This window comes from Tupaia chinensis, unplaced genomic scaffold (genome assembly GCF_000334495.1).
Source record: "Tupaia chinensis unplaced genomic scaffold, TupChi_1.0 Scaffold000573_1, whole genome shotgun sequence".
Taxonomy (NCBI): Eukaryota; Metazoa; Chordata; class Mammalia; order Scandentia; family Tupaiidae; genus Tupaia; species Tupaia belangeri.
Window position 1 is genome coordinate 3,337,185 of NW_006160087.1, and position 6,215 is coordinate 3,343,399.

Below are 6,215 nucleotides of genomic sequence, written 5' to 3' on the forward strand. Positions count from 1 at the left end.
GTTCCCCCCGGGGGGGGATGGTCACGCCGCAATCCCTTCTCCTCCATTCTCCTCACGTGCCAGCGTGAGTTCTGAGCCACCGGGTCCGGGACGCAAACCGCGGTCGACTATGTGGGAGTCCAGCGACATAGCCATTACGCTAACTGCTGGTTCCCTCTGTTCTTCTTGAGAGAAGAAACACACCTTTTAAGTCAGATCATTGAAGTCTCGCCGTCTGGGGCCAGCTCTGATCTCAGCTGGAGTCCTGGACTCAGCGCTTGAAAAACACACTGGGCGCGTGTGCGTGAGCGTGTGTGCCGAAATCCCAAAATGAGAATGGAGGGAAGGAACTGCAGCATGGCCATCCCCCGGAAGGTCATTTCGCACTTTCCCTCTCTCTCTCTGGTGAGCACATGTGCCCTATAGCAAAACTAAAAAAGGAAAAGAAAAAATCTCTCCATTTTTAAACTACGGTATTTGTTGAACGAAGCCCATTTTCTTCTTAAAGATGTTTTTCTCCAACCCTCCGCGCTCCTGTCCTGACCGACCGGGGGCTCTCCGGCTTGCGGTCTCTGCTCGCAGTGGCCCTGCATCAGTGCCACTGTTTGCCAAATCTGTCCTCTCCCTCCTTGGATTATGTCTCTGTTTTGCTGGGGCAGATCTTCAAATAACATTTTTAAAGGGTGCATGGGGTCCAGCAAGTGGTTAAGGCACTAGACTCCCACACGGTCGATGCGGTTCGAGTCCTGGGCCTGGCGGCTTGCTTTCTCGCTTTCTCTCTCTCTGGCTTGCTCTGGTAAGCACACATGCCCTATAGCAAACTTAAAGATAATAAATAAAATCAATAAAATTTTTTAAAGTTGCATGAAGGAATGCTTTCTGAATCTTTATATGTCTGAGACAGGAAGGATGTAGGTAAACTCTGGCTACGACATAGATACAGGCATCCTAACCACGTCATTATTAAGCCGACCATAGCAATATATTCAAAAGTTGCAGAACGACCATGTTGGGTTTCTCCTAGAAATGCCAGAATATTTTAACATCTCAAAATTGTTATTTTTGTAATTGCCAAAGATGTGCTCATGGGAGAAAGGGAGAGCGTGAGCGAGAGAGGGCGGCTCCCAGCGAGCAGGGAGGGCCATGCCGCAGTCCGTCCCTTCATTTTCTCCTGTCAGGGTTTTGGGCACACGCACACAGGTGCCTAGGGTGTTTTCCTTTTCTTTGTTTTTATTTTTAAACAATTATATATTTAATTGTATTCATTATGATTATTTTTTAATTTGCTATAGGTCATGTGCACTTACCAGAGAGAGAGAGAGAGACAGAGAGAGGGAGAGAGAGGGAGAGGGAGAGCACCAAAGCGCTGGCCTTTCTGGAAAAGACTTAGCACATAACAACGCGGGTGCCCCGTTAAATGGAGATTTCAGAGGAGGCTTCAGTTCTTACATGGGATGCACACATGCTAAAATTCAGCTTGGGCCGGTCTTCTATTTTATCTGGGAATCCCACCCCGATCTCGGATGCAGGACTGGCTCCATGTTGGGGGAAGCTTTGTTAAAATAGCGCGTCCGTCTGAAAAGAGGGAAGACCGCGACTGTCTGGGCCCTTAGGACGATGCCTGAGCCCTGCAGTACCCAGGCTGCTCTGGGTCGTGTGCGACGAGTCAGATTCGGGGCTCATTGTGAAGGAACAAGTCGACCATGCGAGGGAAGGGTAGCAGAGCCGTTTTTAAAAATATTTTTTTCAGAGGACTCTCCAGAGAGAGACTGGGGGTGGGGAGAAGCACCCCCATAAAGGGTGGTCATCGCACAATCCTTTCTCCCCCATTTCTCCATCCTTTTGGGGCTTGGGGCATGCACGCACACACACTGCATGATTTCCAAGCCTCCAGGTCCAGGATTTGAACTGCATGGTCAGCCATGTGGGATTCAGCTTTTTTGTTTAAGAGCTATTTGCTATAGGGCGTGTGTGCTCGCCAGAGAGCTAGAAAATGAGAACTCGCCCCCCCTCCCCCGGGCAGCGTGGCCACACACAATCCCTCCTCCTCCATTCTTCTGTCAGGATTCCTGTCACGCACACATACACGCCCAGTGTGAGTTTCAAGCCGCCAGGTTCAGGATTCAAACCACAGCCAACCACATGGGCGTCTATGCCACCTGCTGGCCCCAGGTCTGGCTTCCTGAAGCACGAGGCCACGGGCAAGCAGCCTCATATGTCAGAGGCTGGCTGAGCTCTGTGATAGGGGCAGCAGGCGGCCTCAGTATGCCCGAGTGGCTGACTTAGCAATTGACTTTTGCCAGAGGACACATGCACTTTCCAGGGGGAGACAGGGAGGGAGGAGGGTGGGGGGAGCACCCCAAACAGGCAGGGCCGTGCCGCAGCCACTTCTCTCCATCTGGGTGGGGCACACACACACGGAGTGTTTCCCAAGTTGCTGGGGCAGGGACTTGAACATGTGAGATCGAACATGTGAGATCCATCTCCCTTAACCTCTAGGCCAAGGGGCTGGCCCGTTTGCTTAATCTTGAGCCAAGTGTGCAGACAGCGAGTCAAGGTCAAGGAGGAATGTATTTGGGCAATAAGGATGCTCATAAAACGAGAAGTCCGAGGAGTTAGGTAGCATCTTGGGTTGTTTGACGTGCACATTCCTAAGAAGTTACGAGGTATGTGTAAATTTTACTTCCTTATGGTCTGACCCAGGCAGATTGCAATCTCCTGTTTTCAGGGAAAATGGCCTACTGGAGAATCTGTTGGGGCCAGCAGGTAGCACGGCGGTTAAGGCACTGGTGCCCACATGGCCGACTATGAGGTTCAAGTCCTGGACCCAGCAGTTTAGGAAACATGCTGGGGATGCATGCGTGCCCAAAATCCCAAGAGGAGGATAGAGGAGACGGGATTGCAGTGTGGCCATACGCCTGGGGTGTGGGGGACTTCTCACTTTCCTTCTCGCTCTCTGTCTTCCGTCTCTCTCAGGTGAGCACATGTGCCCTTGGGGGAGAACTGAAAGCAAAGCCAACAACGAAGCAGGTTATTGAGAGCAGAGCATTAAACAAAGCATGGGGCCCTTCTCTTCTCTTCTTCTTCTCTTCTTCTTCTCCTTCTTCTTTTTGAGAGGTTTGTGCTATAGGGCATGTGCGCTTGCCAGAAAGAGAGAGACAGAGAGACAGAAAGCGAGAAATTACTCCCAGGGGGGATGGCCATGCCACAATCCCTTCTACTCCATTCGCCTCTCAGGATCTTGGGCATGCACGCACACGCTCCCGGTGTGAGGTTAAGCCACCGGATCCGGGACTCGAACCGCGGTCGACTACATGGGAGTCCAGCGACATAGCCATTACGCCAGCTGCTGGTCCTAAGACTTCCCCTTTCTGTTACTTTGTGCCTTCTCTTCGTTGTTCCCTCTGCTTACTCCGTGGGTCTCTGATGGCCTCGGCCCACTGTCTTGAGTGGGAGGCTTCCCACTCAGTGCCAGGTCCCTGTTTCTAATAAACACTCCAGAGGCCAGGGTTTCCCCTCCACGTTCCACGTCAGCTTATTGCGGTTCCATTTTCAATATCTTCTCATTTCTGTTATCATTTTCTCCTTACCCCATGAATTATTTAGAAATGAGGTTTTTTTCTTTCTCCTTCCATGAGAGACTGAGGAGAAGAGAGACAGAGAGAGAGAGGGAAGCCCCACCACAGGTCTCCGCACTGCGCTTCATCCCGGCTCTGCCACATACCTGCGTCTACGGCCCGGGGACACGGATGTGGCCTTCCCCGTGGGGCCAGCGTCAGTGTCGTGTCACCGCCGCACAGCTGGCGCCGGAAACGCGTGGGTAGGTCACCAGGCGGGATTTCCTTGGCCAAGTTCTTAGCATCGGTTTCCAATTTTACTACATTGGGATTAGAGAACGTGATTAAATGATATTGATTCTTTGAAAAAATTTTGCTTTATTGCCAAGTATCTAGTCTTTTTCAAAAATGTTACGATAGCATGTGCGTGAGAAAGCGAGAGACATCGCCTTGACAGCATCTCCGTGTGCCGCGGTCCCCGTGCCCAGTCCTCGCGCTCCTCAGGGTCCGAGAGCCTGCGTGCTGTGGGAGGGAAAGCGAGACATCACGCTCCAGCCTTAGGATCGGAACCCCGGTCATTCCTGTGACGTCCAGCCCCACGTTCCCCCGAGCCACAGTGACCGGCCCAAAATCTGAGTGTTTGTGTTCTTTTTTTCCCTTAAGGTTTTTGCCATACAATGTGTGTGCTCACCAGAAAGAGACAGAGACAGAGAGAGAGAGAGAGAACGCGAGAAATCACCCGGGGGCAGCTACTCCAGTCTCCGTCCTCATTCTCCTGGGGTTTGGGGCGTGCACACGCGTCCGGCATGATTCTCCACGCCGCCGGGCCCAGGACCTGACTGCGGTCAGCCATGTGGATCCAGCTGCCCTAACTGCCACACCATCTGCTGGCCCCAGGTAGGAGGCATTTAAAACAAAACAAAAACAAAAACAAACACTGTTCTGGTCCAGCAGGTGGTATAGGGCTACATCACTGGACTCCCACATGGCCGACCACAGTTAGAGTCCCGGACACGGTGGCTTGAAAATCATGCCAGGCGTGTGTGTGGGTGTGCCCAAGGTCTCGGGAGGAGAATGGAGGAGAGGGGATGGCGGTGTGGCCATCCCCTGGGGGTGCTTTCTCACTTCCCCTCTCACCGCCTCTGTCTCCTCTCTGGGAAGCACACTCACCCTAATGCAACCAGCGCGTCCGTGTGCGTGCTGGGGCGCGCGTGTCTGTGTACGGGTCTTGTTTATCTAGCAGGCCGAGCTCCCTAGTTGCTTACCTCCCTTACTAATGCCTGCTTTAAGGACAGTAGGACTTCCCGTTTCCTTTACAGATGCCTGATTTTCTCCCCGCAATTCTGAAAGGTTCGTTTTCCGTGTTTCACCAAAACAAGTGGGAGGGGAGCACGTCAAAAACTTCGCTGAAGGGACCAGCAGATGGCGTAATGGTTGCATCGCTGGACTGGCACATGGCTGACCGTGGTTCAAGTCCTGGACCTGGCAGCTTGAAACCCACACTGGGTGCGTGTGCGTGCGTGCCCGGAATCCTGAGGGGAGACAGAAGGAGAAGGGATTGTGGCGTGGCCATCCCCCCCCACCCCCGCCCAGGGTGTGACTTCTTGCTTTCTGTCTCCCAGTCTTTCTCTGTCTGTCCGGCAAGTCTAGGCACCCTATAGCAAAAAACTCTCTTAAAAAATGAGTATTATGAAAAACTATGCATGGATTAAAATAAACCAAAATAAACTCCTACTTTAATTCCATTTTTGCATGAAGTTTTTAAAGTCCCCTCCGATGCGCTTCGGACCGTAGTTCAGGACTGTTACATCTTTTCGGCAGAGACAGAAGAGGCTGCGGATCAGGCTGCTGTTCTGACGGCCTTGCAGACCAGTGGTTTAAATGGGACGAGTTCCTTCTTGCTCACGGAAGTCCACAGCTGTGGTCCCGGCCCTCCAGCTTCCCGTGGGATTCCGAGTGGGGAGCCGGGATGGAGAGGAGAGGGCTGGGGAGGGAGGACGTCTTCCCCAGCCCTCACCTACAGGCGCCTCTGGCCCAGAGGACCCTCCTGCAGTGCGGGCTCTTCTCCCTCCCCTCGGCCCTGGAGGGCGGGGAGCGCCCTTTGCAGCTGCCTGTGGTACTGCGCTCCCTTTAGACCTCCCAGCACAGGCTGTGTCCCGAGTCGCTGGGAAATAAACTGCCCAGATTCTCCCAGTTAGAGTTGCCATCTGCGGGGCCAGCAGGTGGCATGGTGGTTAAGGGCGCTGGCTCCCACATGGCTGACTGTGGTTCAACTCCCGGACCTGGCAGCTTGCTTTCGCATTCTCTCTCTCTTTCTCTCTCTCTCTCTCCCTTCCTCTCTGACCCTCTCTGGTCAAATTTAAATAAATAAAGTTAAATAAAATAAGTCTTAAAAAAAAAAAAAGGCGTTTGCCACCTGCTTCCTGTTGGGACCATGAGCAAGGCAGGCTGCATCATGTTTCAGAAAGTCATCAACCTGGGGACCAGCAGTGGGTGCCATGGTTACATCACTGGACTCCCACGTAGTCGGTCACGGTTTGAGTCCCGGACCTGGCAGTGTAAAACATGCCACGCACATGTGCATGCGTGCCTGAGATCCTGAGAGGAGAATGCAGGAGAAGGGACTGCGGTGTGGCCGCCCCGGGGGGGGGCGCGCCTACGCTCTCTCGCTCTCTAGCG